The following is a 26055-nucleotide window of genomic DNA, read 5'->3' on the forward strand; positions in this document are numbered from 1 at the left end:
AGGCTTGAGCATTTTATGGATAGTATCTCATTCAAACCTCAGACATTTCAGAGATAAAAACCTGCCTAGAGCAGTGGGAAGCTTTCTTAAATCTCACATAACTAAAATAAAAAGTGTATAGGATAGACATTTCTCTAAGAAATAAAATTGTTTTAAAAACAAATACACAGCAACTCTGTTTAAGCAGTCTATGAATAATTTGTAAAATAAGTTGATACACGTAAAGTGTTTAGAACCTTGTTTCAAATAGATAATATATAATTTTAGAATGAATATTAATATTCTTTGATTTCTTCATTATGAACACTGAGGTACTTTTCATTTCCTTTAGAAAAGATGGCATAGAATCTCAAAAATTGCAGCTTTTCTGGTAATGTGAAATTCCTATCTAATTCCATAAATTTTATGAAGTAGTGCTCTGACAAGAATATCAGAGATGTATGAATGGTGAGACAAACAAGCACTGCTGTTTTTAAAAATCAAAAGCAAACAAGCATGTAGTCCCTGCCTTCAAGAAAGATAACTTAATCAATCATGGAAATGTAATTGAAAGCAAATAGTATAACACCAGGGTTCCCAAGTGGCTCAGTGGTAAAGAGTCTGCCTGCCACAGCTTTCTTATCCATTCATCTGCTGATGGGCATCTAGGTTGCTTCCATGTCTTGGCTATTATAAACAGTGCTGTGATGAACACTGGGGTACACGTGTCTCTTTCAGATCTGGTTTAAAAGCTGTGGTACATATACACAATGGAATATTAGCCATTAAAAAGAATACATTTGAATCAGTTCCAATGAGATGGATAAAACTGGAGCCCATTATACAGAGTGAAGTAAGCCAGAAAGATAAACACCAATATAGTATACTAATGCATATATATGGAATTTAGAAAGATGGTAATGATAACCCTATATGCAAGACAGAAAAAGAGACACAGATGTATAGAACAGACTTTTGGATTCTATGGGAGAAGGCGAGGGTGGGATGATCTGAGAGAACACCATCAAAACATGTATATTATCAAGTGTGAAACAGATCGGCAGTCCAGGTTGGATTCATGAGACAAGTGCTCGGGGCTGGTGCACTGGGATGACCCAGAGGGATGGGATGGGAGGGAGGTGGGAGGGGGGTTCAGGATGGGGAACACATGTAAATCCATGGCTGATTCATGTCAATGTATGACAAAAACCACTATAATATTGTAACATAATTAGCCTCCAACTAAAAAAATAATTGGGAAAATAATAAAAAGGAAAATGAATGACATTAAATGATAAATTCTTATTTAAAAAAAAAAGAAAAAAAAAAGAATCTGCCTGCCAATGCAGAAGACATGCATTTAATCCCTCAGTCAGGAAGATACCCTGGAGGAGGAAATAACAACTCACTCCAGAATTCTTGCCTAGAAAATCCCATAGACAGAGGAGCCTGTTGGGCTCCACTATGGGGTCTCAAAAGAATCAGACACGACTGAGTGACTAAAGAACAACATTATAATACTCGATCTGTGGCAGGCAAATACAAATGGGAAAAAAATCAGTTAAAAAGGAATTATCTTCTGTACTTTCCAATAAATTTTGTCCTGAAACTAAACTTAACCTTAAAAAAATTAGTCTATTTAAAAAGATGGAAGGAGTGATTGTTATCTGAAAAGAAAGTTGAACCTGAAGCAGGTTAGACATAAAGAGGTAGGTTGAATGGAGTTTTCATTTTCCTTCTACATACTCTAGGGATTTTGACTCTTTTTAGTAACAGACATGAATTAATATAGCCTTCTAATATAAATTTAAAAGAATTATTTCCCTCTATCTATAAACATATTAAATACAATTAACTCACTATTTATCAATGATTTTTAATTTTTCTATATAATTATTTGTGTCCATATGTTTACAGTCAAAAAACCCAGTCCAGCTTCAGCATAACAAGGAAAGTCACTTTTCTTGGAGAAATCTTGCCACCTTGTGGTGAACAAAAATAATACTGTGTTTAAAGTATTCACACATGTGTTCAACAAGAAGCACTGTCCTTTAACCAGGCTCTGCTGCCCAGTTACTTATGGAATCCATACTCTTCCAAGTGTCCATAATCTAGAATCCTAACTTTGTAGTATTTATAATGCTGAATAATTTACATATATTTGCAGTTGTATATTTTTCTGTCTCTTCTCTAAACCACAAACCCCCAAGAACACTGGGTGATTTTTGCCCTGAGTCAGATATGACTGAGTATGCATGCAAGAAGTAAAACACAATGTTTTGATACACACATTTATATAGTGCTGCTGCTGCTGCTAAGTCACTTCAGTCGTGTCCGACTCTGTGTGACCCCATAGACGGCAGCCCATCAGGCTCCCCCATCCCTGGGATTCTCCAGGCAAGACAATGAGTACTAAGTCCAAGCTAATTAACACATCCATCTTTTCACATCATCATCGTGTGTGTGTGTGTCTGTGTGTGTGTGTGTGTTGAGATCACCTGAGATCTACTCTCTTAACAAGTTTCCAATATAATTATTAACTATGATCACCATGCAGCACTTTGGGTTTCTCAAGCTTATTCATCCTACGTAACTGAAACTTCACACACTTTGACCAACATCTCCCTGTCCCTGATGGACACTCTACTCACTATTTCTATGAATTTGACTTTTTGAGAGTTCACATGTAAGTGGGATCATGCAGTATTTGTCTTTTTATGCTTGGCTCATTTGCTTCGGATAATGTCCTCCAGGGGCTTACCAGGTGGCAATAGTGATAAAGAATCCACTTGCAATACAGGAGACCCAAGAGATGAGGGTTCAATCTCTCTGTTGGGAAGAACTCCTGAAGGAGGAAATGACAACCCGCTGCAGTATTCTTGCCTGGGAAATCCCATGGACAGAGGAGACTGGTGGGATACAGTTGATGGGGTCGCAATGAGTTGGACACAACTGTGCTCAGTGACTAAGCACACTATCCTCCAGATTCACCCATGTTGTTGCCAAACACAGGATTCCTTCATTCGAAAATTATAGGTATAGATATAGATATATCACAATTTCTTTATCCATTCGTTCATCAATGGACATTTAGAATATCCAATGTACTGATTTCATTTTCTTTGCATACATATTCAGAAATGAAATTACTGAATCATAAAGTAGTTCTGTTTCTAGAGAAACCTCCAAACCCTGTTCGATAAAGCCTATGACAATTTTCCCTCCCCAATATGTATGAGGGTCTTTTTCCTCTACATCTTTGACTACACTTGTTATCTTTTGTCTTTTTGACAACAGTCATTCCAACAAATATCAGTCCATACCTCATTATTGTTTTAGTTTGCACTTTGCTGATGACTAGTGATGTGGAGTATATTTTTATATACGTATTGGTCATTTGTATGTCTTCCTTGAGAAAAAAAACAATGTCTATTCAAGTCCTTTGCCCATTTTTTAAATCAACTTCTTTGATATTTTTTACTACTAGGATGTTTGAGATCCTTACATGTTTCGGATATGAACTCCTTATCAGATCTATGATTTGCAAAATTTTTCCAAACACAAGTTGCCTTTTCATTATGATGATAGTTTTCTTTGCTGTGAAGAAGCATTTTGATACAGTCCACTTGTATATTTTTGCTTTTGATTTCTGGGCTTTTGGTGCCACAGTCAAAAAATCATTGCCAACGTCAAGGATATTTCCCCCTATGTTTCCTTCTAGTTTTTACAGTATAAAGTATTACATTTAAGGTTTTAATCCATTTTTGGTTGACTATTGCATGTGCTGCAACAGCAGAGTTCCACAAATATTTCCCTTTTGCATAATTAGTCATGGCTTTTTATTGCAACCCTCTCACTTTTATCTAGAACTTAACATTGTTATGCCTTGTAATACCTATTTAAGCTTATTTCATCAATTCAGGACCTCCCCCTAAGCTAGTATAATGCTTGCTCTGTCATATATTTGCTCTGAGTGTGTTTATGTGTGTGTATACAGCATATACATATACAAGTTTACATGCATTGAAAATACATAAAGCATATTTGCATGTATTTGCTATATCCATTCAGCAGATTATAACAATCAACTATCTCTCAGAGAAAAGATTCAATTTTTTTTTTTTTAAAGCTGCCCAAAAAGGAAAGCAACTTTGATTTAACTGAGAACAGGGGTCATTATTTCCCTGAGTGCTCAAGACTATTTCCTTCCCCTTACTGCCTCTGTCAAAAAGAACCAGGAAGCTCTGAGTTTCTTTTTAAAACATTCTCCTTTACTTCTCTACCACATATTTCTAAAATTCCACAAGAATATGATTGTCTTTTTTAAGAGAATGTTCTTATCATAAAATCATAAAATGTTTAATATTCTCTTTCAGTGTGATTAGTTATTGGAGTTTTCTTCCTTCCCCTCCTTGCTTCTTTCCGCTGTTTTTTATAAGTATCCTGGGACCCTGCAAGGAGTAACCGCCCTAATCATCAGGAGGACCAGCTTCTTCATATTGCATTTCTACCTCCATGACCTTGAGCCAATTGATTCTTTATTTATTAGCTCCCTCATCTCACCAGCAGAAGGACCAGCCCAGATGATTGCTAAGGTGGTTTTCACTTCTAACCCTTCTGGGATCAGAAAAGCCTTGAGTGAGTTTCAGACCTGAGCAATCAGAAGTTAAACCTTCAGAGAAGCTATCACAGCAAAAACTAACTTAGGTTTCCCATGCCAGTGTGAGACTCAGACTCCAAGACCCAACATTTTTACTGATCTTCTTTCTAACAAGATGCTTTGGGCATTAGTAAGACTGATTGAGTCTTCAGAGATGGGCGATTACTAACCTTGAAAGAAATTTTTTGCCTCACTCCTAAACAAGTTTCAGAGGAACTAATTAATGAAAGTAGTTTTAAATAAGAAAACTTTCTGGGTGATAATTGCTGTTCAACTCTGAAATGTAGCTCTTGAGGCCTGATACAGTGAGGCGGCAAAGAAGAACTGACCCCGGGGGAATCGCAATGCCTTTGCAAATTAACGTAGGTGTGAGGTAGTTCTTTCTAGCATTGTAAGTTTATTGATTGTTATCCTAGTTTCTTGAAGCTAGATTGTTTGCCCTAAAAAACAAACAACAGAAAATTGATTCCCATCTAGCAAAAACTTGCAAAGCTAGAAGCTTAAATTACTTTATAAAAATCAGAAGCTATAGAAAAGGCTGTAATTCAAATTCTTTGCTAGATGAAGAACATGGGTCCTAGTCTTCAAAGGCTACACATTTTATTATTCCCATTACATGACATTATAGAAAAGGCAGAAGTATACAAACAGAAAGATCAGTGATTGTCAGGGGTTTGGAGGTGGGTAGATAGGTAAAGTCGGTGAAGCACAGGAGATGTTACATTAGAAAAATTAAGTAAAAAGTGCACGGGATTTCTCTGTATTATTTCTTACTGCTGCATGTGTGTCTACAATTATCTCAAAATAAAAACTTACTTAAAAGCAAAAACAAAAGAGTGTGTGTACCACAGGAGGACACTTTTAGGTTAGAACACCAGCTCTTGATGTTGAGCAAGTTATTTAAAACCCCTGAGTATCTGTTTCTTCAAGCGTAGCTGCAATTTAGTGGTACCCACAGTCAGGAATTAAATAAGACAGTGTGTATAATGTGCCTAGAAGATACTAAGTGCTCAATAAATATTACTTCTCATTCTTGCTTAATTATCACTATTATTCTCACCCAGACTATTGCACTAGCTCCTACCAGGTCGCATCACCTCTAGGCATTCTGACCATCCTACACAAAGCCACCTTTCCAACAGGGTAGCCCTAATGTGATAAAAATTAGCCTCTTTTTAGAAAATAATGTTCCAGCTCACTAAACCAATCAGACCATAATATGACTCCATCTAGTTTTCTGTTCCTATCCCATACCACTCGGCTGTACCGTTTCCCTAATTTCAGCTAAATGTGACCCCTGTTTGTCACATCACCAGGCCCCTCCTTGGGTCATTCCCGTCACCTGCTATTCCTCTCATCACAGCTGGACACCCAAATCCTACCTTTAGTGCCCGTCTCAAAGGGCACCTCCTCCACAATGATTATTTACTGCCTAATCTAATACACAATGAATATCCCTTCCTTCCTTTGAGTGTTCATCAAACCCTGTGTTTCCTTCTTATGACTATTAACAATTCTGTCATAAATTTTAGTCATTATACATTAGTCATGCATTATTCGATTGGGACTTTCCTAAGGATAGAGAATACATTTTTCTGGTTATTTTTATTAATAACAACAATAAAGGCAAACAGATGATAGTATTTTAACTTTAGTAAATAACCCCTATTTTGTTGCTCGGAAACAGTTGTAATTCTATTTTATAAATGTGAAGCCCTCCTGGGAGAAAGGTAGCTTCTGGAGGTTAAAGAAAAATTAATGACACACTTCAGTCTGATACTTTCCCCTTTGACGTCCTATCCAGTAAGCTTCCCAGACCAATATCTTCTAAATCTTACCTGGACAAGATCACCAGTCCTGTACTGTCGACGTTGTCAACAGTCTGTATGCTCTCAGCCTTCCTGCATTAACATTTACACATTTGCCAGAGTATTAGTTTCATCTCAGTTTTACAAGCAAAATTATGCAAAGATTATAGTCATTTAACTTCCCCCAGACCCATCTTCTATTCCCATTGCTTTTTTCCCACCAAAGTGCCCACAAGCCCAGAATCTCCTAAAAGCCCTTAGAAGTACCTCATCAAGGGCAAAATCCATGCCACAGGGACCTCAAGGTTAAAACCAGGTAAATCAAAGTATGAAATGAGAATGGTGAATGTGTCTTTTATACCAAGAAATAGTAAATTAAAAATGGGACGTCTATAAATTGGCAAGGGAATGCTTAAAGCATTGTTATTGACTGATACTGAATAATAAATATGTTAAACAGGCTTATTTTCAAATCCCAATCTCAATTAAAAATAAATAAAAGGAGAGTTACTACCCTTGAAAAGGACAATAAAGAATTAAGTGGTATTCTTAAGGGTATTCTAGGATCCTTGTTAAGTAGATTTTATAGAAACATACTCATTATGAAAAGCTTAAACAGCACAGAAGCATAGAAAATTTTTTTCAATGATCTCATCACACAATAATAACTGCTATTAAGTGGTTCATTTCCGATCTTCCTTGTTTTAAACCTTCCTCCCTTATTTCGTGTTTTGAAAACAGCTGTATAACATTTAATTCTTATGACATATTTAGCCAGAGAATGATATCTTCATGGTTTATAAACACTTGTTTAAGACTGGCAACAGCTGGAAAATATTTTTATATATAGGACATAATGCTACAGTTCATTGGGCTTAAATATTCAATAGACAAAAATGATTATTTTAGTAGTTGATCATTCCATCTGTAGCCAGGTGCATCTGAGCCCAAAGCTTATACTTTTAAGGATGAAATTCATAAAAGCCATTTTAAAATCATTTTGAAGTTCTCATTTTTAATTTTTTTTTTTTAGAGAAAAGGTAGAGACCTGGATACTTCTTTAAGGCAGAATCTACACCCCTATTCTGCACAAATCCTGTCAATCAACTTTTTAAAAAAAATCATAGTAAAATAACATAAACATATATCACATTGTCATGTTAATGATTCAATGTATAATTGACATTGTACATAATTGACAATGTATAAGTTACATTAAGTAAATAACACCGTCATGCAACCATTACCGCCATCCAACTCCAGAATTATTGTTTCATCATTCGAAACTAAAACCTGAACCTATCAAATAGCTCCATACTGTTCCCCCCCAACCCCCGCCTGCTGGTGACCACTCTTCTATTATTCATCGCTGTGAATTTGACTGCTCTTAGCTTCCCATGTGGCGCGAATGGTAAAGAACTTGCCTGCCAATGCAGGAGATGTAAGAGACACGGGTTTGATTCCTGGGTTGGGAAGATCCCCTGGAGAAGGAAATGGCAACCTGCTCCAGTATTCTTGCCTGGAAGGTCCCACGGACAGAGAAGCCTGGCAGGCGACAGTTCATAGGGTCGCACAGAGTCACACACAACTGAAGCGACTTAGCACAAGTACCTCACATAAGTGGAATCATACAATATTTGTCCTTTTGTGTCTGGCTTATTTCACTTAGCTTGTCAGGGAACATTTAACAGGAGGATTCCTGCATGCTATTTTCTATTTCTCATAAATCCTCTGTTCCCTATCAGTTCCTAGCAATGGGAACGAGTGAAAGGGCACACAGTTCTCAGGACTGAGATCTTGGGAAAGGGTATCTGCTTGGATTCCTTTCAGTAACTCCCTTCAGTGACTCTTTTCTGCTTCAGCAACCTTGTATGCATTAGACTATCCATATTGTGACTATTGATAAAATTTCATCCTGTGTAATATCTGAGTAATCATCTTACTAAAGATATATAAGCCTGCATTTCTGCTAATAAAATACCCTTGCTCCATAGAGCTTGGATCCCTGTGCCTTTCTTTCTTTCTTTCTCTTTTTCTTTCTTTCTCTCTCTCTCTGGCTCTTTCTTTCACTTTCTTACCATTAACTCTGGACCACCAGGTTCTGCTCCATTAAAGGGCCGCAACATTTGGCGCCTGAACAGGGACCTGGTATTCATGACATTTCAGAAGGAGTGACTCAGGGTCTATTGAGGTCGGTAAGTGATGGGCTGAATCATCATTTCTCTACTTTACTTCACCGTTTGTTCAAAAAGACCTTTTAAATCTTAAAGCAGAAAACTATGAGGTCTCTTTCTGTCTGGATATATATTTATGTCTCAATGTATGTCTTTGCCTCTAGATAATATTGCTGAGGTTAATTTATGAATGAACTAAACAACATGTCATGGTTTCTGAAAGAAAGTAGGATGCATGTTTTCAGTAAAAAAAGATATAAGAAATGGAACTACTTTTTATTAAGAGAAAAATAAATTATGGTTTATAGATGGCTATTCTATGAATAGACTAAGCAATGAATACAGAAAGTGTAAAAAAAGGTTTGTAAAAGGGGAAATCCAAAAAAAAGTCCTATGTGTGGTACATTTTATTAAGAAAAAAATAAAGTGATGAATATAGAAAGTGTAAAAAAGGTTTGTGGAAAGTGAAACCCAAGAAGAAAGTTCTATGTGTGGTACATTTTATTAAGAGAAAAAGAAGTATGACTTACTGGTGAATACAGAAAATGTAAAAAACGTTTGTAGAAAGTGAAAGAGAGTTTTATACATTATACAAGTTTCTTAAGACTTATGACTTTACTATTACCTGCTAGCTATAGCTATATTACTTTCTATGTCACTTTTTCAGAAGATTATTTCTTACATTAACAAATGTGTGACTGAGCCTATGATATAATGCTGATATACAGTTCCATATGAGATCAATGATTGTATTAATATAACTCTGGATATGAGAAAAAGCAACAAGAGGAAATATTTTCCTGGACCAAGAGACTAGTAAGAGAGTCCAGAGACTTTTGCTACTTGCAAGGCCTGGTCCAATAGCAGCACACTGAGTGGTCTATCAATGAAATCTTCCCTAGACCTGGGGATGAGCCTTCCCAACACCATGACACACAATGGCCATAAGATGCCCCCCAGTCATGGTCAAATACGTAGCTATGAAGGGACCCTGCTGCCTGGACATTGGTACTTGCCAGCTGCCTCTACAAAGATTACATCATGTCCACTGCAAGCTGCTGATTTTCAACACCCCGCAAAAGGAGTTCAGGGTGGAAATCAAAAATAAGACACTCTGTGCTCTAGGAAAAACCCAGAAAAACCAGCCTTCAAACAGTCAGATGTTTTCAAGTAAAGATTTTATAAGTCCAAATTCTTGCATCTTCTCATACCTAGAGAAACACTAATGTCATGAACCAATGTCTGGTCCTAATTCTCCTGGTAGCCCCTAAACAGCCTTTCTACTTCTTTTAATCTTTGGGCCATGTACCTTTAACTTTCTTGTTAAGTTTGATTCTTCCAGAATACAACAAATCTCCAAATATTAGTATGACAAAAATATTCCCTGACCAACACCTAGACAATGCTGAAACAAGTAACCTTATCATTCCATGGACTCTCATCTCCCTCTGTTAATGCACCCTGACAGAGAGCACACAAAGGGAACCCAAAACCCACTACGCCCCTGTACAGCCTAAAGAAGCCAGAGTGGTCATCGCCCCTTTTCCCCCTGAGACTGGGTTCCCAAATGCCTGAAAACAGAAGTAGGTAGACAATTAGACATGAACAGGATATCAAAAGGGACCAAAATCCAAAATCAAGATTTCCAAAATTAAAAAAAAAAAAAAATTAAAAAAAAATATTAAAAAAAAATTAATGTTTATGGCTAATCATAACAATTGTCAATAGGGGAACCCATGGTATATGGTTATCTAACTGCTCAGATGATATTAACAGTACTATATATGATTATGTTACTCAAGTAACATAGATTACTAACAGGTGGGCGCCGAGGGTCCGACTCGTAGCGCCGGCCGCGCCGTTGGGTAGCGGGCTCCGCGGGGCCGGGCGGGAGCCGCCGCTGCAGAGCCTCGGGGCTGCTGCAACCATGTCGGGCCAGGCGCCCCGCGTCCCCGAGGAGATGTTCAAGGAGGCCAAGTACTACACGGTGGGCGACCTCGACCCGCAGGTTATTCAGCTTCTGAAAGCCGGGAAAGCGAAGGAAGTGTCCTACAGTGCACTTGCCTCGCACATCATCTCGGAGGACGGGGACAATCCGGAGGTGGGAGAGGCCCGCGAAGTATTTGATTTGCCTGTCGTCAAGCCTTCTTGGGTGATCCTGTCCGTTCAGTGTGGAGCTCTTCTCCCAGTAAATGGCTTTTCTCCAGAGTCGTGTCAGATTTTTTTTGGAATCACAGCCTGCCTCTCCCAGGTGTCGCCTGAGGACAGAAGCGCTCTGTGGGCGATGCTTACCTTCCACATGGGCGGCTGCCAGCTGAACCTCAACAAGAAGTGCACACACCTGGTTGTTCCCTGGGCCAAAGGGGGAGAAATATGAGTGTGCTTTGAAGAGAGGCAGCATTAAGGTCGTGACCCCCGACTGGGTCCTGGATTGCATCTCCGAGAAGACCAGGAAGGACGAAGCCCTTTATCATCCCCGCCTCGTCGTCTACGAGGAGGAGGGGGAGGAGGAAGGGGCAGGCGATGAGGAGCCGGACTCCCGGCGCGAGGGCAGCACAGACGGGAAGTCCAGCCCGGCCAGCTCTCAGGAGGGCTCCCCCTCCCGTGAGCCGCCGTTCTCACCCAAGTCACGCGCTGAGAAGTCCAAAGGGGAGCTGATGTTCGACGACTCCTCAGACTCCTTGCCCGAGAAGCAAGAGAGGAACTTAAACTGGACGCCCGCGGAGGTCCCCCAGCTGGCAGCGGCAAAGCGCCGGCTGCCCCCTGGCAAGGAGCCCGGGCTGATTAACCTGTGTGCCAACGTGCCGCCCGAGGTCCGCGGGAGCTTGCTGGCGCCGGGACAGAGCCTGCAGGGCCCCAAGAGGCCCGAGGTGATGGCCGCCTGGAGTCCGGCCGTGCGGACGCTGAGGAACATCACGAACAACGCCGACATCCAGCAGATCAGCCGCCCCTCCAACGTGGCGCACATTCTGCAGTCCCTCTCGGCGCCGACGACGACGCTGGAGCAGCAGGTGAACCACAGCCAGCAGGGCCCTCCGGGCGCGGTGCTCCTCGGCCAGGTGCAGGTGGCCCCGGAGCCAGCCCCGGCGCCACACCCCGTCCTGCGCCCGCAGCCCCAGCAGCTCCCGCAGCCCCAGCAGCAGCACCTGCTGCAGCAGCCCTACCCCCGCCTCCGCCGCACCCGTTCCCCGCCGCCGCCGCAGGCCCACCCACACCCGTCCCCCAGGCGCCCCTGCAGCGGCCGCGGCCGCCCCTGCCGCAGCAGCACCTCCAGCACCTGCAGCGCCTGCAGCAGATGCAGCAGATCCAGCCAGCGCCGACAGCACAGCCGCCTGGCCGGCCCGCCCCCCCAGGCCCTGCAGCCCCCGCCGCCCCAGGCGCAGGAGCAGCCCCCGCTGTTCTGACACGACCCGGCGGTGGAGATCCCAGAAGAAGGCTTCTTACTGGGATGTGTGTTTGCAATTGCGGGTTATCCAGAGCAGATGTCTGACAAGCAGCTGCTGGCCACCTGGAAAAGGATCATCCAGGCGCACGGAGGAGCCGTGGGCCCCACGTTCTCGAGCCGCTGCACCCACCTGCTCTGCGCGAGTCAGGTCCGCGAGCTGTTCGCACAGGCGATAAAGGAGAGGAAGAGGTGCGTCACGGCGCACTGGCTGAACACGGTCCTGAAGAAGCAGCAGCTGGTGCCGCCCCGTCGGGCCCTGCACTTCCCCATGGCCTTCCCCCCGGGGCGCAAGCCGTGCTTCCAGCACATTATCTCTGGGACGGGGTTCGTTGACAACGACAGGGACGACCTGAAGCTGATGGCGTACCTGGCAGGCGCCAAGTACACGGGCTATCTGTGCCGGAGCAACACGGTGCTCATCTGCAGAGAACCGACCGGTTGAAAGTACGAGAAAGCCAAAGAGTGGCGGATCCCGTGTGTGAACGCCCAGTGGCTGGGGGACATCCTGCTGGGGAAGTTTGAGGCCCTGCGGCAGACGCAGTACGGCCGCTACACCGCCTTCGGCCTGCAGGACCCCTTCGCCCCGACCCCGCAGCTGGTGCTGAACCTTCTGGATGCTTGGAGAGTTCCGCTGAAAGTGTCAGCAGAGTTGTTGATGGGTGTAAGACTACCTCCCAAACCGAAGCAGAATGAAGTAACTAATAGCCAGCCTTCTTCCAAAAGAGCCAGAATTGAAGATATTCCACCTCCCACCAAGAAGTTAACACCGGAACTGACCCCTTTTGTGCTTTTCACTGGATTTGAGCCTGTTCAAGTTCAACAGTACATAAAGAAGCTCTACATCCTGGGCGGGGAGGTGGCCGAGTCCGCATAGAAGTGCACCCACCTCATCGCCAGCAAGGTGATGTGGACGGTCAAGTTCCTGACGGCCATCTCCGTGGTGAAGCACATCGTCACCCCAGAGTGGATGGAGGAGTGCTTCAAGTGCCAGAAGTTCATCGACGAGCAGAACTACCTTCTCGGAGACGCGGAGGCCGAGGTGCTTTTCTCCTTCAGTCTGGAGGAGTCCTTGAGGAGGGCCCACGCTGCTCCGATCTTCAAGGCGAAATACTTTTACATCACTCCTGGGATCTGCCCGAGTCTGTCAACCATGAAAGCAATTGTGGAGTGTGCGGGAGGCAAAGTGTTGTCTAAACAGCCGTCTTTCCGGAAACTCATGGAACATAAGCAGAATAAGAGTCTGTCAGAAATAATTTTAATATCCTGTGAAAATGACCTTCACTTGTGTCGAGAATATTTTGCCAGAGTAATAGACATTCACAACGCGGAGTCTGTTCTCACTGGAGTGCTCACTCAGACACTGGACTACCAGTTGTATAAATTCAACTGCCGCCGGCGCTGCTGCCAGGACCGCAGCCTGCCCCCGGCCCGTGCCCGCAGACGCCCTTGTTTTCCAGCGGCTTTCTTCAGGACAAGCGTTTTTAAAGCAAGAAGACAAATATATTAAATATGTTGCATCTTATTTAAGATGAGTAATTTTATTCTGAGGAAACATAAATTATGTTTTGTATTATACGACTTTTAAGAGCCCACATTAGGTTTTATGATTCATTTGCTGGGTTTTTAAATGTTTTCACAACACTGTTAATGGAACTTTAGCTGCAAATAGAAATGATGTAAATAAAGACCTTGCTATCTCTAAATTATGGATCTTAAAGATTTGAAATGCTTTGTACTTTTATTTTTATTTCTTTTACTCTTTTCTTTTATATTGAAATCTTGCCCACATTTTAAATAAATGTACTTTTGAACTTTGGAAAAAAAAAAAAAAAAGATTACTAACAGTTCAATGAAACACTTCCATGAAAAGGACTCCTTGGCTGACTTGATGGCGAAATGGCACCTTTTCGCCCTGAAATCGCCCTCAATAAACAAATTGGGCCTAAACAATGAAACATCTGAAAACTTGCTGCAAATACTGAAAAACTTGAAACTTGGGCTAGATATTTCATGGAGACCTATCGTAGTCATACTAACTATTTCTTTCATTATAATCAATCATATTTCATACAAGTTTGGGTTCCCCTTCCTTTTGTTACAGTTATATTTGTTGTCTACCATTGCCTTTATACAAAAATTGTTAAAACTAAGCAAACTCAATTGGTCAAGACCCTTCTTACAAATATAATAAATGAGGGGGAATTGTCAAGAAACATTTAACAGGAGGATTCCTGCATGCTATATTCTATTTCTCATAAATCCTCTGTTCCCTATCAGTTCCTGGCAACAGGAATGAGTGAAACAGCATGCAGTTCTCAAGACTGAGATCTTGGGAAAGGGTATTTGCTTGGATTCTTTTCAGTGACTCCCTTCAGTGACTCTTTTCTGCATCAGCAACCTTGTATGTATTAGACTATCCATATTGTGACTATTGATAAAATTTTATCCTGTGTAATAGCTGAGTAATCATCTTACTAAAGATATATAAGCCTACATTTCTGCTAATAAAATACCCTTGCTCCATCAGAGCTTGGGTCCCCTGTCTTTCTTTCTTTCCTCCTTCCTTTCTTTCTTTGTTTCTTTTTCTTTCTTTCTCTCTCTCTCTCCCTCCCTCTGGCTCTCTCTTTCACCTTCTTACCGTCGATCAGGACCACCAGGTTCCGATCCATTAAAAGACCCCAACATTAGCTGAATATTTTAAATTTCATTCATGTTGTAGCATGTATCAGAATCCCATTCCTCTTTAAGCCTGAATAATATTCCACAATATGATATTCACCTGCAGTGCAGGAGACCCCAGTTCGATTCCTGGGTCGGGAAGATCCCCTGGAAAAGGGATAGGCTAACCCCTCCAGTATTTTGAGCTTCCCTTGTTTCTCAGCTGGTAAAGAATCCACCTGCAATGTGGGAGACTTGGGTTCAATCCTTGAGTTGGAAGATCCCCTGGAGAAGGGAAAAGCTCCCCACTCCAGTATTCTGGCCTGGAGAATTCCACGGGGTCGCAAAGAGTTGGACAGGTCTGACAGAGATTCACTTTCACTTTCACTATATGGATATATCACTTTGATTATCCATTTCTTTGTCAATGGATATTTGGGGTTTTTTCCACATTTTTCACTATGATGAATAGTCCAGCTATTGTCAGGAAACTTCTTAGCCATGCAAGGACAAAGCAAAGATTTTCTACTGAAATTAGGCTGAATATGATAATATAAAATATTAGCTAGTTTATGAACACTCATTTAACAAATATTACTAAGCACCTACTCTGTAGCAGACATTCTCTAGGCGGACAGTGCTGAATGAAAAGAGCTTTTTGATTAATGTACAAAGTACAAGGGTGCCTAGAAATAAGGGGACAAAGACGGTGAGCTGGCCACACAGACCTGGCAGCCTCCTCAGGTACAATATGGAAGGCAGTTTACAGAGGTGCTCTGATGGCCTGGCCCCGGGACCCCAGGGAGACTAACACCGACATCCTCTGCGCTGATCTCTGCTTTGCCATCATATTCTAATCTGGTTAATCCAGACACCCGAACAACTGTTCTCCATAACCCCATTGTGGATAAGGGCCATGGGGCAGCAGGATAGGGCTGTGCAGAGGTGGTTGGGCAGGAAGTGGTGAATATTTTTCCTGGTGAAGCTGGCAAACACAGCTCCACCTGGGCTCCCAAACCCGTCTTCACATTCATCAGAAACATGTGCACCTTTAGCTGACTTGTCATTTTACTGACATCTAGGCTGCAACATGACTATCTAAGACTGCGTGAACATTCTACAGTTTAGAAATTCATCAGCTTTTGGAATATACTATATGTGAACATGAGACTGGATTTGAAATTCATTTTCATTGTAACAGGAAATCTCAACACCGTGTTTCTCAAAGGGAGAAAATGAAGAGAAACTTTAACATCATTTCTTTAAATTTAATGTCAGGCCCTTTAAGTATATGCATATGTAGAGCTGATTCACTTTGCTGTATAGCAGAAAAAAGCACAACAGTGTAAAGCAACTATAATCCAGTAAAATAAAAAAATAAATATTTTTTTAAATTAAAAGATTATTCTTCAAAAATTTTTCATAGTCATTTCAACTGAAAAAGCTGAGGTAAACTGTTGGAAGCAAACTCAAGTTTTCCATTCAAAAATTTGGAAAAAAATTATTTGTCATTTTTATACAAATTCAAATAACCCTTCTTATCACTTTGAATTGTATTTGCTTCATCAAAATATGATATTTGAAAATAATATAGTATCCCACTTGGATACCCCAGTCTTTTCCCAGTGTCTTCAGTGTGCTGAACAATTAACATGTTTCTTTATTTTACCATGATATGAAATCCATTCAGCTCTATGATGACTAAATTATATGTCAATTTGGCTGGGTCACAATGACCATCTGTGGCCAAACATTATTCTACATGATTCTATGAGATGTTTTGGGGTAAGAATAACATTCAAATCAGTGAATTTTGAATCAGATTACCCTCCAGCAAGTGTGCGGGCCTCATCTAATCAGTTGAAGGCCTGAATATACTAAAACACTGATCTTTCCTGAACAAGAGAAAATCCTGTGGCAGACTCTTTTAAGATTTGAAAGTCCAGCATTGGCTTTTCTTGTGTCTTCAGCCTGATGGTTGGACTAGAACTATAACATCAACCCTTGCCCGAATATCCACCTGCAGAATTTATACTTGCCAGCCTCCATAATGTCATGAGTTCATTAGTTAAAATAAATGCCATTCTACTTATACACACACTTCCTATTGGCTCTGTTTCTTTGGAGGACCCTAATACAAACACAAATGATAATAGCAAACAACTAGTGCTCCTTATGAAACAAGATGCTATTCCAGTCACTTCACAAAAATTAGCTATGTAGCTATTACTACTATTATTATCATTTCCACTCTATATATGTGGTTACAGAAGCTCAGATACACTAAATAACTTGCTCAGGTTCACACAACTATTAAGTATAAAAGTAAGAATATAAACCCAAGTTCTGTTTTAATGTATGTGATCTTAATTAGTATGTGCTAATATACATTTTCTCTAGATCTGAATAAGAATGGCACTTTTCAAACTGCAATTTAAGTTCTATTAATGGGAGTAAAATCACTGTGGATGGAGATTGTAGCCATAAAATTAAAAGAGGCTTGTTCCTTGGAAGAAAAGCTATGACAAACCTAGATAGTATATTAAAAAACAGGAACATCACTTTACCTACAAATGTCCATATAGTCAAAGCTATGGTTTTTCCAGTAGTCATGTACAGATGTCAGAGTTGGACCATAAAGAAGGCTGAGCACTGAAGAATTGATGCTTTTGAACTGTGATGCTGGAGAAGAGTCTTGAGAGTCCCTTGGACTGCAAGGAGATTAAATCAGTCAATCCTAAAGGAAATCAACCTCAAATATTCATTGGAAGAAATGATACTAAAGCTGAATCTCCAATACTTTGGCCACTTGATGACAAGAACTAACTTATTAGAGCAGACCCTGATGCTGGGAAAGATTGAGGGCAGGGAGATAAGGAAGTGACAGAAAATGAGATGGTAGGATGGCATCACTGACTCAATGGACATGAGTTTGAGCCAACTCCAGGAGATAGTGAAGGACAGAGAAGCCTGGCATGCTGCACTCCATGGGGTCACAAAGAGTCGGACATGACTTAGTGACTGAAAAACAACATTGGAAATACTAATAAAATCTGTTTGGAAGGACAGAATAGAACAGAATTGTTTGAAGGAATAGAATTGAACAAAGCAGGAATAAAGTTTCACACTATATGGTCAAATCTATCAAGTTTTTTCTACAGTTATTTTAAGCTTAAAAAATGCACCACTAAGTCCATGTATCTTTACTGGTAGTATGTTATACTTATATTTACCCATCATGATTTTCAAACCAAATCCCCGCAAAATATCCATTAAATATATGTACCACATCTTCTTTATTCATTCATCTATTTGTGGACAATTAGGTTGCGTCCATATCTAGGCTTTGTAAATAACATTTCTATGAACATTAGGGTCCATATGTCTTGTCAAATAGGTGTTTTTTTTCTTAGGATAGATACCCAGGAGTGAAACTGCTGGATAGTATGGTAGTCCCAATTTTAATCTTTTGAGAAACCTCCAATTATTTCTCATAATGGTTGCTTTAATTTACATCCCATCCCACATGCAAAAAGGGTTTCCTTTTCTTCACATTTCACCAACACTTATTATTTCTTGTCTTTTTAAATTTGTCATTCTAACAGGTGTGAGGTGATACCTCACAGAGATTTTACACAACCTTAAAAAAAAAAATGAAAATTTGATATTTGTATCAACATGGATGGTGGACCTGTAAGGTACAATGCTTACTGAGATAAATTAGATAGAAAAAGACAAATATTGTACATTTTCTCAAACATACACATGCATATATGTATTTATACAAATATAAATTTACTGCAAAAAAGCAAAATTGCTGTCTGAAAAGGCCTTTCAAACAGCTGAGAAAAGAAGGGACTCAAAAAACAAAGGAGAAACAGAAGGATATAAGCATCTGAATTCAGAGTTCGAAAGAATAGCAAGGAGACATAAGAAAGCCTTCCTCAGCAATCGATGCAAAGAAATAGAGGGAAACAATAGAATGGGAGAGACTAGAGATCTCTTCAAGAAAATTGGAGATACCAAGGGAACATCTGATGCAAAGATGGGCTAAATAAAGGATAGACGTGCTATGGACCTAACAAAAGCAGAAGATACTAAGAAGAGGTGGCAAGAATACACAGAAGAACTGTACCAAAAAAAGATCTTCACAGTCCAGATAATCACGATGGTGTGATCACTCACCTAGAGCCAGACATCCTGGAATGTGAAGTCAAGTGGGCCTTAAGATGCATACTTACAAACAAAGCAAGTGGAGATGATGGAATTCCAGTTGAGCTCTTTCAAATCCTAAAAGAGGATGCTGTGAAAGTGCTACACTCAATATGCCAGAAAATTTGGAAACTAAGCAGTGACCACAGGACTGGAAAAGGTCAGTTTTCATTCCAATTCCTAAGAAAGGCAATGCCAAAAATGCTCAAACTCCTGAAAAATTGCATTCATCTCATACACTAGTAAAGTAATGCTCAAAATTCTCCAAGCCAGGCTTCAACAATACATGAACCATGAACATTCAGATGCTTAAGCTGGATTTAGAAAAGGCAGAGGAACCAGACATCAAATTGCCAACATCTGCTGGATCATTGAAAAAGCGAGAGAGTTCCAGAAAAACATCTGTTTCCGCTTTATTGACTATGCCAAAGCCTTTGACTGTGTGGATCACAGTAAACTGGAAAATTCTGAAAGAGATGGGAATACCACACCCCCGACCTGCCTCTTGAGAAACCTGTATGCACGTTAGGAAGAAACAGTTAAAACTGGACATGGAACAACAGACTGGTTCCAAATAGGAAAATGAGTATGTCAAGGCTGCATATTGTCACCCTGCTTATTTAACTTACATGCAGAGTACATCATAAGAAATGCAGTTCTGGAAGAAGCACACTGGAATCAAGATTGCTAGGAGAAATATCAATAACCTCAGATATGCAGATGACACCACCTTTATGGCAGAAAGTGAAGAAGAACTAAAGAGCATCTTGATGAAAGTGAAAAAGGAGAGTGAAAAAGTTGGCTTAAAGTTCAATATTCAGAAAACTATGATCATGGCATCTGGTCCCATCACTTGATGGCAAATAGATGGGGAAACAGTGGAAACAGTGACTGAATTTATTTTTTGAGGGGGAGAGGGGCTCCAAGATCACTGCAGATAGTGAATGCAGCCATGGAATTAAAAGACGCTCACTGTTTGGAAGGAAAGTTATGACCAACTTAGACAGCATATTGAAAAGCAGAGACATTACTTTCCCAATAAACTCCCTCCAGTCAATGTTATGGTTTTTTCAGTAGTCATGTATGGTGTGAGAATTGGACTATACAGAAAGCTGAGTTCTTAAGAATTGATGATTTTGAACTGTGGTATTGGATAAGACTCTTGAGAGTCCCTTGGACTTCAAGGAGTTTCAACCAGTCCATCTTACAGGAGATCAGTCCTGGGTGTTCCTTGGAAGGACTGATGTTGAAGCTGAAACTCCAATACATTGGCCACCCGATGGGAAGAGCTGACTCATTTGAAAAGCCCCTGATGCTGGGATTGAGGGCAGAAGGGGAAGGGGACGACAGAAGATGAGATGATTGGATGCCATCACCGACTCAGTGGACACGGGTTTGGGTAAACTCTGGGATTTGGTGATGGACAGGGAGGCCTGGCCTGCTGCAGTTCATGGGGTTGCGAAGAGTCAGACACGACTGAGTGACTGAACTGAACTGAACTGCACTGACATATATCTATATATAGATACATAAATTTATTCCATTCCATCAGAAAGTCTTTCAAGCTTGAAATGTGTTAAAGATAAGCCCAAGCGACTGTGTTACTATAAACAGGCTCTGTGGACCACTCCATTTGTCAGAGTTGAACACAAATAGATATTTAGTTCCTGAGATACACATAGCTCTTTGTGTCACGGCCTTTCTCAAAACTGGTGGGTACAGCCAGGGATTTCATTTCATTTTTCAGGTTGAACATAAAACCCCACATCATTTACTATGCCGATTCCTATTGATGGGAGCTAAATGTGACTGAAAAATCTTGTGCTAACAATGGCATTTAACAAGACCAATTCCAAGGAGTCAGCAGAAAAAGAAAATATATATTAGTTCAGTTCAATTCAGTCACTCAGTCGTGTCCAATTCTTTGTGACCCCATAAACTGCAGCACGCCAGGCTTCACTGTCCACACCAACTCCAGAGGTTTACTCATTGAGGCGGTGATGCCATCCGACCATTTCATCTGCTGTTGTCCCCTTCTCCTCCTGCCTTCAAACTTTCCCAGCCTCAGGGTCTTTTCAAATGAGTCAGCTCTTCCCATCAGGTGACCAACATATTGGAGTTTCAGCTTCAAAATCAGTCCTTCCAAGGAACACCCCGGACTGATCTCATGTAGGATTGATTGTTTGGATCTCCTTACAGTGCAAGGGACTCTCAAAAGTCTTCTCTAACACCATAATTCAAAATCATCAATTCCTTAGTGCTCAGCTTTGTTTATAATCCAACTCTCACATCCATACATGACTACTGGAAAAATCATAGGCTTGATTAGGTTTGTTGGCAAAGTAACGTCTGTTTTTTAATATGCTGTCTAGTGTGGTCATAACTTTTCTCCCAAGGAGTAAGAGTCACTTAACTTTTTGGCTGGAGTCACCATCTGCAGTGATTTTGGAGCCCAGAAAAATAAAGTCTGTCACTGTTTCCACTGTTTCTCCATCTATTTGCCATGAAGTGACAAAACTGGATACCATGATCTCAGTTTTCTGAATGTTGAGCTTTAAGCCAACTTTTTCACTCTCCTCTTTCACTTTCATCAAGAGGCTTTTCAGTTCCTCTTCACTTTCTGCCACAAGTTGGTGTCATCTGCATATGTGAGGATATTGATATTTCTCCTGGCAACCTTGATTCCAGCTTGTGCTTCATCTAGCCCAGGGTTTCTCATGATGTACTCTGCATATAAGTTAAATAAGCAGAGTGACAATATACAGCCTTGACATACTCCTTTTCCTATTTGGAACCAGTCTGTTGTTCCATGTCCGGTTCTAACTGTTGCTTCCTGATCTGCATACAGGTTTCTCAAGAGGCAGGTCAGGTGGTCTGGTATTCCCATCTCTTTCAGAATTTTCCACAGTTTATTGTGATCCACACAGTCAAAGGCTTTGGCCTAGTCAATAAAGCAAAAATAGATGTTTTTCTGGAACTTTCATACTTTTTTGATGATCCAGCAGATGTTGGCAATTTAATCCTTGGTTCCTCTGCCCTTTCTAAATCCAGCTTGAACATCTAGAAGTTCACAGTTCACGTATTGCTGATGCCTGGCTTGGAGAATTTTGAACATTACTTTGCTAGCCTGTGAGATGAGTGCAATGGTGTGGTAGTTTGAGCATTCCTTAGCATTGCCTTTCTCTGACATTGGAATGAAACTGACATTTTCCAGTGCTGTGACCACTGCTGAGTTTTTCAAATTTGCTGACATATTGATTGCTCCACTTTCACAACATCATCTTTTAGGATATAAAATAGCTTAACTGGAATTCCATCACCTCCGCTAGCTTTGTGCATAGTGATGCATCCTAAGGTACACTTGGTTTCACATTTCAGAATGTATTGCTCTAGGTGAGTGATCACACCATCGTGATTATCTGGGTCATGAAGATCTTTTTGTACAGTTTTTCTGTGTATTCTTGCCACCTCTTCTCAATATCATCTGCTTCTGTTAGGTCCCTACCATTTCTGTCCTTTATTGAGCCCGTCTTTGCATGCAATGTTCCCTTGATATCTCTGATTTTCTTGAAGAGATTTCTAGTCTTTCCCATTCTTTCTTCCTTCTATTTCTTTGCATTGATCGCTAAGGAAGGCTTTCTTATCTCTCCTAGCTATTCTTTAGGACTCTGCATTCAAATGGGTATATCTTTCTTTTTCTGCTTTGCTTTTTGCTTCTCTTCTTTTCACAGCTTTTTGTAAGGCCTCCTCAGAGAGCCATCTTGCTTTTTTGCATTTCTTTTTCTTGAGGATAGTCTTGCTCCCTGTCTCCTGTACAATGTCATGAACCTCCGTCCATAGTTCATCAGGCACTCTGTCAATCAGATCTAGTCCCTTAAATCTATTTCCCATCTCCACTGTGTAATCGTAAGGGGTTTGATTTAGATCATACCTGGATGGTCTAGTGGTTTTCCCTACTGTCTTCAACTTAAATCTGAATTTTGCAATAAGCCGAAAAATTGATGTTTTTGAACTGTGGTGTTGGAGAAGACTCTTGAGAGTCCCTTGGACTGCAAGGAGATCCAACCAGTCCATCCTAAAGGAGATCAGTCCTGAGTATTCATTGGAAGGACTGATGCTGAAGCTGAAACTCCAGTACTTTGGCCACCTCATGCGAAGAGTTGACTCATTGGAAAAGACCCTGATGCTGGGAGGGATTGGGGGCAGGGGGAGAAGGGGATGACAGAGGATGAGATGGCTGGATGGCATCACCAATTCGATGGGCATGAGGTTGAGTAAACCCCGAGTGATGGTGATGGACAGGGGGTCCTGGCGAGCTGCGATTCATGGGGTCGCAAAGAGTCGGACACGACTGAGGGACTGAACTGAACTGAACTGTTCATGATCAGAGCCACAGTCAGCTCCCAGTCTTGTTTTTGCTGACTGTATAGAGCATCCCCATTTTTGTCTGCAAAGAATGTGATCAATCTGATTTTGGTGTTGACCATCTGGTGTGGTCCACATCTAGTGTCTTCTCTTGTGTTGTTTGAAAAGGGTGCTTGCTATCTCCATGTGTTCTCTTGGTTAAAGTCTATTGACCTTCACCTGCTATTTTGTATTTCAAGGCCATGTTTGCCTGTTACACCATGTGTCTCTTGACTTCTTCCTTTTGCATTCCTGTCCCCTGTGATGTAAAGGACATCTTTTTTTTGGTGTTAAGTCTAGGAGGTCTTTTAAGTCTTACAGAACCTTTCAGCTTCTTTGCCATTAGCCGTTGGGATATAGACTTAGATTACTGTGATAATGAATGGTTTACCTTGGAAATGGACACAGATCATCGTGTTGTTTTTGAGATTGCACCCGAGTAGTGCATTTTAGACTCTCTTGTTGACTATGAGGGCTACTCCATTTCTTCTAAGGGATTCTTGCCCATAGTAGTAGGTTTAATGGTCATATGAATGAAGTTTGCCCATTCCAGTCCATTTTAGTTTACTAATTCCTAAATGTCAGTGTTCACTCTTGCCATCTCTCGTTAGACCACTTTCTATTTACCTTGATTCATGGACCTCATATTCCGGACTCCTATGCAGTATTGTTCTTACAACATTGGACTTCACTTCCATCACTAGTCACATCCACAACTAGGTGTTTTTTTTTGTTTTGTTTTGTTTTGTCTCCATCTCTTAATTCTGACAGTAAAAACATGAGTGGGAAATAATTAAGGACAGGAAAATATCCTGTCACTTTTGAAAAATATAACCTGTTACATTGGACAGAAACAGGATTAAATTTTTGTTTTATCTGAAGAGAGGGTACATTCATTAGAAGAGGAGTTGACCAGTAATACAACCACACACACACACACACACGCATGCACACACACACACACACACCTCTAAAATCAGGCTATAGGTGAAAGTTCCTATTCAAATGTGTTATATGGAGTAAGGAACTAGGGATTATCATTCTTAAGACAGCTTAACCAGATGCCACTAAATATTCAAATTTTAGCCGCCCCTCCCTTACCCATTTCCATATCCACCAAGCAAGCTCAAAGCTAGCATATGCCCCCACACACAAACGTAGATATTTTTCAGGGGGCCTGAATGAATGAGGTCATGTGTGCTTCATTATCTATAGAAACTACATTTGTTGTTCAGTCACTCAGTCATGTCTGACTCTTGCAATTCCAAGGACTGCAACATTCCAGGCTTCTCTGTTCTTCACTATTTCCTAGAGTTTGCTCATCCAGTCATCTCATCCTCTGTCATTCCCTTCTCCTCCTGCCTGTATATTTCCAATTAGTTGGCACCTTGCATCAGGTGGCCAAAGTACATATCTAGTGATAAAATCATAAATGAGTAATAAAATCATAAACCCCATTTTCGTGTATTTTCCTTTGGTGAGTTTTGCAAGGCTTTTAGATATCATTGTCCCGTGATAGTTTTTGGTTCAAGTCAAAACCATCAATCCAGTTGTCCTTAACACCAAGATTCTGTACTTGACGACATAGCTAGATTCGGACTAGAAGTGTCTGAAGTAAATATTTTTATAAGAACTTTGGGTGATCACTCAGCTTTCTTCAAGGCACTTTGTGTCCATGGACTAAACTTTCAAACATTAATGAGTCTGTTTTGGTGGAATATTCAGCTGACGTACACACGTACTCTTATCTCCATTCTCTGCAGATGTGGAAATAAATGGTCACCTGAGTACATCATAGACTTAATGATAGTTATTAACTCACCAGGTAGTCTCTTTCCCAGCCATATGGGCAATCAGACAATTGTATGGTAATAATTAGTTGATTCCAAAGAGAAGCAAATTGGGTATAATATAGTTTAGGCTAAATAAGTTGAAAACTAAAAATCTGTTAGAATCACATGTTTGTCTTTTTTTGTTTTCCCTATCCAAAGGTGACCTGTTAATCCTCCATGACACAGCTGCTTTGTTTCATTTGTCAAGACAGTGAAAGATTATTATCTCACTGATTTCACACAAAATACTTGCCTTTCTAGTCGAGTGAATATGGGTAATTCATTTAGCCATGGGCAGATAAAATATTTAGCTAAAGTGCACTCCAGAAATTATAGAAAGCTTTATTTTACAAATAAGCAAATGAAGGTCTCACAAAAGTCCTATGACATGTGGTCTTGTAACCATTTTGTGGCAAAGCTGCAGGCTGACAAAGTGCAGATTAGCTCCATGATAAATGACCTCAAGAGAAATAAGACTGAGATTTTATCAAGGGTAGAATTGACTCCAACTTAAGCCAGATTCATATTCACTGATCTTTCCAGGTTCCAAAGTGTATTCACAGTCACAGTCATCCACAGGGCATGATTTGACCTCTCTGTGAACGTTCTTGGTACTCCAGCTTAAGAAAATATGCAAACACTTGCTCACTTGACTCACCCACACACTGGCATTATCTTATATGGCATAATTTAAGTAGCATGACTTTAGCTTAAGGTTTAATTCGCCTACTACATTTGGAATGCAAATACACCTGGGAAATTCTTACCAGTCAATAAACACTCAGTAACTCTTCAAATGAAGGAATTCTTTTCTCTCTAATGAGCTATTTGTTAATTCATTTGTTTCTTTGATCGTGTATTTAATGAGTACATACTTCTATAA

The 26055-nt window shown here is 40.6% G+C and overlaps 1 pseudogene; it reads left to right on the top strand.

Moving 5' to 3' along the window:
* The first annotated feature begins 10548 nt into the window (after positions 1–10548).
* On the top strand, positions 10549–13573 carry LOC122702753 (annotated as a pseudogene).
* Positions 13574–26055: the final 12482 nt, after the last annotated feature.

The sequence above is a fragment of the Cervus elaphus genome, chromosome 1 (genome assembly GCF_910594005.1).
Source record: "Cervus elaphus chromosome 1, mCerEla1.1, whole genome shotgun sequence".
NCBI lineage: Eukaryota > Metazoa > Chordata > Mammalia > Artiodactyla > Cervidae > Cervus > Cervus elaphus.